This window comes from Pseudophryne corroboree, chromosome 8, assembly GCF_028390025.1.
Source record: "Pseudophryne corroboree isolate aPseCor3 chromosome 8, aPseCor3.hap2, whole genome shotgun sequence".
NCBI classification, from domain to species: domain Eukaryota; kingdom Metazoa; phylum Chordata; class Amphibia; order Anura; family Myobatrachidae; genus Pseudophryne; species Pseudophryne corroboree.
In genome coordinates this window covers 448,210,081-448,223,498 of record NC_086451.1, presented here as the reverse complement: position 1 = coordinate 448,223,498, position 13,418 = coordinate 448,210,081, and positions in this window count along the sequence as shown.

Sequence of the window (13,418 nt, the reverse complement as noted above, 5' to 3'; positions counted from 1 at the left end):
ACCTTAGGTAGAAATTGAGGACGAGTCCTCAATTCCGCCCTGTCAGAATGAAAAGTTAAGTAAGGGCTTTTATATGATAAAGCCGCCAATTCTGACACACGCCTGGCTGAAGCCAAGGCTAACAGCATCGACACCTTCCATGTGAGATATTTTAAGTCCACAGTGGAAAGTGGTTCAAACCAATGTGACTTTAGAAAACTCAACACAACATTGAGATCCCAAGGTGCCACTGGAGGCACAAAAGGAGGCTGTATGTGCAGCACCCCTTTTACAAATGTCTGAACTTCAGGTACTGAAGCCAGTTCTTTCTGGAAGAAAATCGACAGAGCCGAAATTTGAACCTTAATGGACCCTAATTTTAGGCCCATAGACAGTCCTGTTTGCAGGAAATGAAGGAAACGACCCAGTTGAAATTCCTCTGTAGGGGCCTTCTTGGCCTCACACCACGCAACATATTTACGCCAAATGCGGTGATAATGTTTTGCGGTTACGTCCTTCCTGGCTTTGACCAGAGTAGGGATGACTTCTTCTGGAATGCCTTTTTCCCTCAGGATCCGGCGTTCAACCGCCATGCCGTCAAACGCAGCCGCGGTAAGTCTTGGAACAGACAAGGCCCCTGCAGTAGCAGGTCCTTTCTTAGAGGTAGAGGCCACGGTTCGTCCGTGAGCATCTCTTGAAGTTCCGGGTACCAAGTCCTTCTTGGCCAATCCGGAACCACGATTATAGTTCTTACTCCTCTCCTTCTTATGATTCTCAGTACTTTTGGTATGAGAGGCAGAGGAGGGAACACATACACTGACTGGTACACCCACGGCGTTACCAGAGCGTCCACTGCTATTGCCTGAGGGTCCCTTGACCTGGCGCAATATCTGTCCAGTTTTTTGTTTAGACGTGACGCCATCATGTCCACCTTTGGTTTTTCCCAACGGTTTACAATCAGGTGGAAGACTTCTGGGTGAAGTCCCCACTCTCCCGGGTGAAGGTCGTGTCTGCTGAGGAAGTCTGCTTCCCAGTTGTCCACTCCCGGAATGAACACTGCTGACAGTGCTATCACATGATTTTCCGCCCAGCGAAGAATCCTTGCAGCTTCTGCCATTGCCCTCCTGCTTCTCGTGCCGCCCTGTCTGTTTACGTGGGCGACTGACGTGATGTTGTCCGATTGGATCAACACCGCCTGACCCTGAAGCAGAGGTTTTGCTTGACTTAGGGCATTGTAAATGGCCCTTAGTTCCAGAATGTTTATATGAAGAGATGTTTCCATGCTTGACCACAAGCCCTGGAAATTCCTTCCCTGTGTGACTGCTCCCCAGCCTCTCAGGCTGGCATCCGTGGTTACCAGGATCCAATCCTGAATGCCAAATCTGCGGCCCTCTAGTAGATGAGCACTCTGCAGCCACCACAGGAGAGACACCCTTGTCCTTGGCGACAGGGTTATCCGCTGATGCATCTGCAGATGCGATCCGGACCATTTGTCCAGTAGATCCCACTGAAACGTTCTTGCATGGAATCTTCCGAATGGAATCGCTTCGTAAGAAGCCACCATTTTTCCCAGGACCCTCGTGCACTGATGCACTGAGACCTGGCCTGGTTTTAGGAGGTTCCTGACTAGCTCGGATAACTCCCTGGCCTTCTCCTCCGGGAGAAACACCTTCTTCTGGACTGTGTCCAGAATCATTCCTAGGAACAGTAGACGTGTCGTTGGAATCAGCTGCGATTTTGGAATATTTAGAATCCACCCGTGCTGACGTAACACTACCTGAGATAGTGCTACTCCGACTTCTAACTGTTCCCTGGATCTTGCCCTTATCAGGAGATCGTCCAATTAAGGGATAATTAAAATGCCTTTTCTTCGTAGAAGAATCATCATTTCGGCCATTACCTTGGTAAAGACCCGAGGTGCCGTGGACAATCCAAACGGCAGCGTCTGAAACTGATAATGACAGTTTTGTACTACAAACCTGAGGTACCCTTGGTGAGAAGGGTATATTGGGACGTGGAGATAAGCATCTTTGATGTCCAGAGACACCATATAGTCCCCTTCTTCCAGGTTCGCTATCACTGCTCTGAGTGACTCCATCTTGAATTTGAAACTTTTTATGTAAGTGTTCAAGGATTTCAGATTTAAAATTGGTCTCACCGAGCCGTCCGGCTTCGGTACCACAAACAGCGTGGAATAATACCCCTTTCCCTGTTGCAGGAGGGGTACCTTGATTATCACCTGCTGGGAATACAGCTTGTGAATGGCTTCCAAAACTGCCTCCCTGTCGGAGGGAGACTTTGGTAAAGCAGACTTCAGGAACCGACGAGGGGGAAACGCCTCGAATTCCAGTTTGTACCCCTGCGATACTACCTGTAGAATCCAGGGATCCACTTGCGAGTGAGCCCACTGCGCGTTGAAATTCTTGAGACGGGCCCCCACCATATCTGAGTCTGCTTGTAAAGCCCCAGCGTCATGCTGAAGACTTGGCAGAAGCAGGGGGGGGCTTCTGCTCCTGGGAAGCGGCTGCATGGTGCAGTCTTTTTCCTCTTCCTCTGCCCCGGGGCAGAAAGGAGTGGCCTTTTGCTCGCTTGTACTTATGGGAACGAAAGGACTGAGTTTGAAAAGACGGTGTCTTTTTCTGCTGATGTGAAGTGACCTGGGGTAAAAAGGTGGATTTCCCAGCCGTTGCCGTGGCCACCAGGTCCGATAGACCAGCCCCAAATAACTCCTCCCCTTTATACGGCAATACTTCCATGTGCCGTTTGGAATCCGCATCCCCTGACCACTGTCGCGTCCATAACGCTCTTCTGGCAGAGATGGACATAGCACTTACTCTTGATGCCAGGGTGCAAATATCCCTCTGTGCATCACGCATATATAGCAATGCATCCTTTAAATGTTCTATAGTTAACAAAATATTGTCCCTATCCAGGGTATCAATATTCTCAGTCAGGGAATCCGACCATGCGACTCCAGCACTGCACATCCAGGCTGAGGCGATTGCTGGTCGCAGTATAACACCAGTATGTGTGTATATACTTTTTAGGATATTTTCCAGCCTTCTATCAGCTGGTTCTTTGAGGGTGGCCGTATCAGGAGACGGTAACGCTACTTGTTTAGATAAACGTGTGAGCGCCTTATCTACCCTAGGGGGTGTTTCCCAACGCGCCCTAACCTCTGGCGGGAAGGGATATAATGCTAATAATTTATTAGAAATTAGCTGTTTTTTATCGGGGGAAACCCACGCTTTATCACACACCTCATTTATTTCCTCTGACTCAGGAAAAACTATTGGTAGTTTTTTCACACCCCACATAATACCCTTCTTTGTGGTACTTGTAGTGTCAGAAAGGTTCAATGCCTCTTTCATTGCCGTGATCATGTAACGTGTGGCCCTACTGGACATTACGTTTGTCTCGTCACCGTCGACACTAGACTCAGTATCTGTGTCAGGGTCTGTGTCGACCCACTGAGGTAACGGGCGTTTTAGCGCCCCTGACGGTGTCTGAGACGCCTGGACAGGCACTAATTGATTTGCCGGCTGTCTCATGTCGTCAACAGTTTTTTGCAAATTGCTGACATTATCACTTAATTGTTTAAATACAATCATCCAGTCAGGTGTCGACTCCCTAGGGGGTGACATCACCAACACAGGCAACTGCTCCGCCTCCACATCATTTTCCTCCTCATACATGTCGACACACGCGTACCGACACACAGCACACACACCGGGAATGCTCTGATATAGGACAGGACCCCACTTAGCCCTTTGGAGAGACAGAGGGAGAGTCTGCCAGCACACACCCAGCGCTATATATATACAGGGATAACCTTATATAAGTGTTATTCCCTTATAGCTGCTGTTATTATCGTTATTTGCTGCCAAAAATGCCCCCCCCTTCTCTTTTTTACCCTGATTCTGAAGCAGGACTGCAGGGGAGAGTCAGGGAGCCGTCCTTCCAGCGGAGCTGTGAGGGAAAATGGCGCTTGTGTGCTGAGGAGATAGGCTCCGCCCCTTCACGACGTCCTTATCTCCCGCTTTTTTGTGTAAAAATGGCAGGGGTTAAAATACATCCATATAGCCCAGGAGCTATATGTGATGTATTCTTTTTGCCACCTAAGGTATATACTGTTATATTGCGTCTCAGGGCGCTCCCCCCCAGCGCCCTGCACCCTCAGTGACCGGAGTGTGAAGTGTGCTGAGAGCAATGGCGCACAGCTGCGGTGCTGTGCGCTACCTTAGTCTGAAGACAGGATGTCTTCTGCCGCCGATTTCACCGGACCTCTTCGTCTCTTCTGGCTCTGTAAGGGGGACGGCGGCGCGGCTCCGGTGACCCATCCAGGCTGTACCTGTGATCGTCCCTCTGGAGCTAATGTCCAGTAGCCTAAGAAGCCCAATCCACTCTGCACGCAGGTGAGTTCGCTTCTTCTCCCCTTAGTCCCACGATGCAGTGAGCCTGTTGCCAGCAGGACTCACTGAAAATAAAAAAACCTAAACTAAACTTTTATTCTAAGCAGCTCAGGAGAGCCACCTAGATTGCACCCTTCTCGGCCGGGCACAAAAATCTAACTGAGGCTTGGAGGAGGGTCATAGGGGGAGGAGCCAGTGCACACCACCTGATCCTTAAGCTTTTATTTTGTGCCCTGTCTCCTGCGGAGCCGCTATTCCCCATGGTCCTTACGGAGTCCCAGCATCCACTAGGACGTCAGAGAAATATAAAGTACTTTATTGAGATTAGCAAATACAAATGTGTCCTGAGACAACTATCCACAATATGACAGTATCGCGAGATGCCTTTCGGGCTACAGGTCTCATGTAATTCTGCATGCACCGGCAATGTGTCTTAATTGCAACACAATGCAGGTAGGACGCAGCAGGAGACTGTGCTGATTAATGTAATATGAGACACTTGTATATCTGTGTGCGACTGAGTCTCTGAGTCTGTATACAAAGCGCAATGGAACTTGGCATAGAAAAAAGCTGCAGCCTCGTATACAGAGTCAGAGACTCAGTCGCATGCAGATGTACAATCAGTTAGTACAGTTTGCCTGATATTTGGGTGCCCGCGGTCGCTAGTGACAATGTCAGATTTGATGTGCTGCAGCTGACGATATCGTTGTATGCTAATGAAGGACGGAACAGTGATCATTCTGTAATTCATTAACATCGCACAATGTGTTCCCAGGTTCCGATATATTGGAACGATATATCTGCTAGTTACACATAGATCCAGTGTGCACCCAGCTTAAGACGCGTTTGGGTGAAAAAGATGTGACTGCAGTACAAGGACACATCTGTACCAGCTAGGAAAACCTGAAGAATCACCTCAGGCAGGGCCGGATTAACAATGGGGCGGATGGAGCTGCAGCTCCAGGCCCACAAATCAAATAGGCCCACAGCCTCTCCACTGCTCTATGCTGCTGTAGACAAGGAAAAAAAAATCCTTCTACAGCAGCATTCTCACATCCCCGCTGCCTTCCCCCTCCAATCCTCCGCCGCCGCCTTAGAGATGATTCAGATGCCGCCACAGCCCACAGGCATAAAGACAATGGCGGCGCAGTGAAAGGCTTTCCTTGCCCTCCCTGCGCCGTGTTCTTACAGTGAGACCCGGCGCCTCCTCCGCAGACGTCACGTCATGTGACGTCATATAGGCGCTGCCCCACCACCGCGTCCAGCTTCGCAGCACAGCACAGGCGCTGCTCCCTCTGCTGCAGGCCCCGTGAAGGAAGCCCTGGCTGGTCCGTCGCTCCTCAGTAGGGATGATTACTGTGAGATGTTCGACACTTCAAGGGGTGGGCTGCCTATATATTTTTTATATAACATGTATATATCCTATACTGTATGAGTATGTGCGTGTATATATATATATATATATATATACATACCCACACGCACACAGTATCTGTATATCTATATATATGTGTATGTATATATATATATATATATATATATATATATATAGATAGGAGAATAGGCGGCACTCAGGAGACTGTTCAAACTACTTTCTTTATTGAGGTGACATCCAACAATTGTTTCAGGGCGTCCGCCCGAAACAATTGTTGGATGTCACCTCAATAAAGAAAGTCGTTTGAACAGTCTCCTGAGTGCCGCCTATTCTCCTATCTACAATTGGAACTCTTTCCTAGGGAGGGCACCGGAGCAGATGACACGTAAGCAAGGGGAGTGCCGGCTGTTTGGATGATTTATATATATATATATAGATGAGGTAAATGAAGCAGCGGCACTCCGGTTTAAATCAATCAACGAACGTGTATTGTATCAAATGCATGCATGAAGTGGTCACATAGGGCCAACGTTCCGGGGTCCGCAACCTCTTTGTCAAGGCGTGAACAGTTCACGCCTTAACAAAGGAGTTGCGGACCCTGGAGCGTTGGCCCTATGTGACCACTTCATGCATGCATTTGATACAATACACGTTCGTTGATTGATTTAAACCGGAGTGCCGCTGCTTCATTTACCTCATCTCTACTTTATTCTGCTGCGTGGGCACCCAGGATACTTGCCAATATTGGGAGTGCCGGGCAAATCTGCTCATATATATATATATATATATATATATATACACACACACAGACACACATGATGCCAGAAGTGCGGCACTCACATTCGGTGATGTGCCCGACGGCTGATACGGCAGACAAGCAACCCGCGCGGCGGGGGGGGGGGGGGGGGGGGAGGGGGAGGGTGTCGGGGGGAGTAAAGTTTCTTCACTCCCCCCGTCACCTGGCGGCCTGCTTGTATAAGCCGCCAAGCACCAACGATGAACGCACATGGGGCCGCGCATCGTTCATCATTGGTGCCTACACACTTAACGATATGAACGAGTTGTATAAGATACACATATTTTTTAAATGTAATATATATTTTTTTATATGTAGTGTGTGTGACCCCCGCCACCGCATCGAGCTGACCGCAGCGCTACTATTTCAAATCTGCCACGGACCGGCAGCTAATCAGGAGTGGCTGCTCATGATTGGCTGCCGGTCTGAGGCAGATTTCAAATAGTATCGCTGCGGTCATAGGAGCTGCAGTGCCACACCAAAGGCCGACGACCACAAGCTCCTCCTCTGTTGCACCGCCGCCCCCAGCCTCCTCTGCTGCCCTCAGTCCTTCTCTGCACCTCCGCCAACTCCCACAGCCTCCTCATCCATGTACCATCTCCGAGGACCACAGCCTCCTCTGCTCCGCGCCGACCACAGCCTCCTCATCCACCGCACCGCAGACCACAGCAACCTCAGCACCACCGCTGCTAACTAGGTAATCTTACCCTGCTGCCTTACTCTCTCCCTAGTCCCTACTATAAGCCCTTGCTGTCCCTCTCTCCGTCACTTTCCCTGTCCCTGCTGTCACTCTCCCTGAATTTTGTCTCATTCCATGTGGCATAATGTGAATTTCAGCTTATCCTGTGTGCTATAATGTGAATTTCGGCTCATTCTGTGTGCTATAATGTGAATTTTGGCTTACTTGTTGTGCTATAATTTGAATTTTTGGCTCATTCTGTGTGCTATAATGTGAATTTCGGCTCATTCTGTGTGCTATACTATGAATTTCAGCTACTTCCATGTGCTATAATGTGAATTTTGGCTCATTCCGTGTGCTATAAGATTAATTTCAGCTCATTCTGTGTGCTATAATGTGAATTTTGGCTCATTCTGTGTGCTATAATGTGAATTTCGGCTCATTCTGTGTGCTATACTATGAATTTCAGCTACTTCCATGTGCTATAATGTGAATTTTGGCTCATTCCGTGTGCTGTATGATTAATTTCAGCTCATTCTGTGTGCTATAATGTGAATTTTGGCTCATTCAGTGTGCTATAATGTGAATTTCGGCTCATTCTGTGTGCTATAAGATTAATTTCGGCTCATTCCATGTGCTATAATGTGAATTTTCAGCTCATACCGTGTGGTGTAATGTGCAAGGGCACCAGTACTATACTATTGTGGTGTATAAGGAGTACATGGTGTGGTAAACTACACGCCCCCTTTTGAGTGACCACGCCCCCTTTTCCGGAGCGCACGTCAAATTACAACCTTCACTTTTCCATACTTCCACTTCGACCACTGTATATAAATATATATATATATATATATATATATATATATTATAAATACAGCACTGGTCACGCACCCATATCAGTAGCCCCCGTCACACCCAGGGCCGGATTAACAATGGGGCGGATGGAGCTGCAGCTCCAGGCCTCCCCATGAAAATAGGCCCACAGGAGACTGGCAGCATTGATAGGAAAAAAATGTTTTCCTATCAAGCTGCCAGCGGCCGTCCTCCAAGGCCCCTATGCGAACCCTGATGAGCCGCGACCTCCGCTACCTGCCTCCATTCTCTTGAAGCCGGGTCCCGGTGCAGTGAGGAGCTCCCCAGCCCTTCCTGCACTGATTGACATCACATAGGTTCCACCCCGGGGGCGGAGCCGTGGTGGGTGGATGGATGCTCGGCTTGAATGGCATAAATGGCCGGGTAGGTTTGGCGACTGCAGAGCCGGCACTACCCGCTCTCAGCGGTCAGCATTGCAGGGAAGCGCTGGTCTCGAGAGACGCTTTCCCTGCTCCGCCGCTTGCTGCGCCTGTCAAACTAATATGACAGGCAGCGGCAAGCTCTGATCGCTTCAGCGCCAATCCCCGCGGATACCAGTGCATAGAGTGTGTGTGTTATAGTAAAGTGGTGGACACTGAGGGGTGACACGGGGCGCCCAGTAGCTGGAGGTCTGTCCCTGGTGTCCCCCTCCTTCTGTGCCCCAGCTGTGAGGAGCGCAGATGCGGAAAGCTGGTAACAGGAGACACTGACCCTGAGCGGACACCCAGAGCTTCCCCCGGAGCCCCGAACAGTCAGTGGACATATTGACATATTGAACAGAAGCTCTTGCAGATCCGTGAGTCTCCATGGGGAGGGGGAAGGGTAACTGTGTAGTATGTACCAAGATAAGGGGGGGGGGAGGGAGGAGATATGTGTGCATTACTGTGTACCATGAGGAGGGGGCAACTATGTAACATGGGGAGAGGGGTAATAATTATATAACATGGGGGCTGCTGTGTAACATGAGGAGGGGAGTGACTGTGTGACATGGGTGCTGTTGTGTAATATGGGGTTGGTGGGGGTTCACAGACGCTTTCTGTATAATATGGCATCACTGATGCTCTGTATTATATGGCGGCACTGATATCCTCTCCATTATATGGCGCCACTGACGTTCTCTATTATATGGCGTCACTGAAGCTCTCTGTATTATATGGCGTCACTGAGGCTCTATGTATTATATGGCGTCACTGAAGCTCTCTGTATTATATGGCGTCACTGATGCCCTCTGTATTATATGGCGTCACTGAGGCTCTCTGTATTATATGGCGTCACTGAAGCTCTCTGTATTATATGGCGTCACTGAGGCTCTCTGTATTATATGGCGTCACTGATGCCCTCTGTATTATATGGTGCCACTGAGGCTCTCTGTATTATATGGCGTCACTGAAGCTCTCTGTATTATATGGCGTCACTGAGGCTCTCTGTATTATATGGCGTCACTGAAGCTCTCTGTATTATATGGCGTCACTGAGGCTCTCTGTATTATATGGCGTCACTGAGGCTCTCTGTATTATATGGCGTCACTGAAGCTCTCTGTATTATATGGCGTCACTGAGGCTCTCTGTATTATATGGCGTCACTGAGGCTCTCTGTATTATATGGCGTCACTGAAGCTCTCTGTATTATATGGCGTCACTGATGCCCTCTGTATTATATGGCGTCACTGATGCTCTCTGTATTATATGGCGTCACTGAGGCTCTCTGTATTATATGGCGTCACTGAGGCTCTCTGTATTATATGGCGTCACTGAAGCTCTCTGTATTATATGGCGTCACTGAGGCTCTCTGTATTATATGGCGTCACTGAAGCTCTCTGTATTATATGGCATCACTGATGCCCTCTGTATTGTATGCTGTCACTGATGCCCTCTGTATTGTATGCTGTCACTGATGCCCTCTGTATTATATGGCGTCACTGATGCTCTCTGTATTATATGGCGTCACTGAGGCTCTCTGTATTATATGGCGTCACTGAGGCTCTCTGTATTATATGGCGTCACTGAGGCTCTCTGTATTATATGGCGTCACTGAAGCTCTCTGTATTGTATGCTGTCACTGATGCCCTCTGTATTATATGGCGTCACTGAAGCTCTCTGTATTATATGGCGTCACTGAGGCTCTCTGTATTATATGGCGTCACTGAGGCTCTCTGTATTATATGGCATCACTGATGCCCTCTGTATTATATGGCATCATTGATGCCCTCTGTATTATATGGCATCATTGATGCCCTCTGTATTATATGGCATCACTGATGCCCTCTGTATTATATGGCATCACTGATGCCCTCTGTATTATATGGCGTCACTGAAGCTCTCTGTATTATATGGCATCACTAATGCCCTCTGTATTATGTAGTGGTCACCCCAGAACCACAGATTAAGTGCATCAGATGCTGGCACCTTAATTTAATGGATGTTGCCCTCACTTAGAAACATTATAATGTAATTGTCTTTATTCAAGAAAGCCCAAGGTGACCACTATCTACGGGGAAAAGGGGGGCAGCCCAGACTCCACCAGTGGCCAAAGCACTGTGGACTGGGCTTTCCCCCTTCCTGCAACCAACTCATCTCAGGCTGTTGCTGCCGCCAGACACTTACGTTATTTGTTTGTAACAAGTAAGTGCGCACATAGGGGTCACTCCGAGTTGAACGCTCGCTAGCTATTTTTTGCTGCACTGCGATCAGATAGACGCCGCCCACCAGGGAGTGTATTTTCGCTTTGCAAGTGTGCGACTGCATGTGCAGCCGAGCAGTACAAAAAAGTTTTGTGCAGTTTCTGAATAGGTCTGAACTTACTCAGCCGCTGCGATCACTTCAGCCTGCCCGGGGATAGAATTGACGTCAGACACCCACCCTGCAAACGCCTGGACACGCCTGCGTTTTTCCAACCACTCCCTGAAAATGGTCAGTTGCCACCCATAAACGCCTTCTTCCTGTCAATCTCCTTGCGATCAGCTGTGCGAATGGATTCTTTGTTAAATCCATCGGCCAGCATCGATCCGTTTTGTACCCGTACGACGAACCTGCGCATTGCGGTGCATACGCATGCGCAATTTTGCTGAGTTTTGACCTGATCACAGCGCTGCAGCAAATAGCTAGCGTGCAATCAGGCTGGAATGATCGCCATAGTGCGCTAACTACATGGGACTGCTGCAATGCTCAGCCCACATGCTCTGCAGTCCAGCTGGGTCTGGATCATTAGATCGACAGTGTCTAGGTCGACAATGTTTACGTCGACCACTATAGGTCGACATTCACTAGGTCGACATGTGCTGGGTCGACAGGTCAAAAGGTCGACATGAGTGTTTTTGGGGGGGTTTGTGTCGTTTTCTGTGTACAGTGACCAGGAAGCCGAATTAGTGCACCGCGTCCCCTCACTTGGCTCGCCATGCTTCACTACCGCTTCGCTCGGCACAGATTACCGTTCCAATCGTAGTCCACGTGGATCGTTAAGTATGAAAAAGTTCAAAAAAAGATTTATTTTGAAAAAAACTCATTGTAAAAAACATATTGTCGACCTAGACAGTGCCGATCTTCAGGCGGGATCCCGTCCGGCTACACATGACCGCCGCAATGCCAATACAGTAGTTCAGGAACAATGGCAGTAAGAGAGTTTCTCCTACCTGCCACGAATGGGACTCCACAGAGCAGATAGAACTCTTGACTGGTTTGTTCACGCTGCTTTCTACTTTGTTACCCTGTATGAGCAGCACTTACAGCTGCCGATGAGTTAAAGCTGCTGTCCTGACTACTACACTACTGCAGTTTGCTTCCAGAAACTGACGCGATCTATTTTGGGTAAATGTCTCAACTCTCAACCCTAGAATAGTCCATTTGAACACCTTGGGATAGAAAGTATAAGTGCAGATTACTGTAGGTGCTTCTGTATGCCATAAAACATATCAGGACCCTATATTCATTGCTTAAAATTGCTGACTTTTTTTTAGGTTAAAATATAAATTCATTACCACTTTTATGACCAAATTTTATTTTATTGTATTTGTTCAATGCACTATGATGTCATATATTTGTTATTACTGTTTACATAATTGTAAAATTTTATAAACATACATATCTTGAGTTCTACTCGTATTACTGTATCAGACATTTTTTTTTTTTGTCACGTTAACAAGCGGCATTTCCTTTTGTTCATTTGTAGACTTTCACATTACACTGTTAATTTAAGCATAGTGGGGAAGGCAATTGAGGTGACTGTAGTACGGTACTAGCCACAGTCCATAACTCAGACCACAGCCCCTTTTCAGACCACATCACTAGTCACACCCCCTGCGGCAGAACACAATAGGCCCTTCAGAAATTTCAGCTCCAGGCCCAAGTGGACCTTAATCTGGCACTGGTCACACCCCCACAACCCCTACGGAAGTACACAATAGGCCCTTCAAAAATTTCAGCTCCAGGCCCATGAGGACCTTAATCTGGCACTGACCTCAGGGCCACATGTACTAAGCCTTGGAGAGTGATAAAGTGGGCAGAGATAAAGTACCAGCCAATTAGCTCCTTGCTGTCATTTTTCAAACACATCCTGTGACATGGCAGGTAGGAGCTGATTGGCTGGTACTTTATCTGGTGGCACAGTGTGTAATCAGGCCCCAGTGCATGGTGACAGCATTGTGCAGTAGTGGGCGGGGCTTGATGCAAGCGGTGCTGTCATGGCCCCACACTCGCAACTGAGCAATGATGGATGGTGAATTTGTGCAGCAGTGGGAAGGACCGCGCTCCACTTGTGTTATCCCTTTCCCCCAGCACTTTCCCCTCAGACCACCCAGCTATGAAATCCTATCCCAGCAGCTGGCCGCCACATGAAGTCTGAGTGCGGTGTATTTGCATTTGTTGCACATTCTGCAGATTGTCAGGGATTTGGGCGGGCAGGTCACTTCTGCCTGCGCCTGATTCACAGGTGGTCACAAAAAGCCGTCACAGCTACTATCCCGTACACAGCGGATGTGAAACAAAATATGCAAATGTTGCAGCTACATGGATTTGTATCAAGAAGACCAATGGCGCCATCTCACATCCGCAGCTTGTGCATGAAGGTGCAACCATTGGGTGCACATCGGTCGATCATCTAACCTCCGAGTATCCCTATGGTCGCGCAGCATGGGCATCAGAAGTAAGGAGCTATTTTTGCATATGGGATCAGTCACTAACTGTAACGTGCCCCCAAAATGGTCACAGTACACCATCCCATGAGTCGCCAACCCCACAAATGATGCTTGTCTAACAATCAATTTGTGAATAAATCCTCACTGTGACCGTCATCACAAGATCATGTGCAGCAAGAAAAATTCTCCCTTTAGCG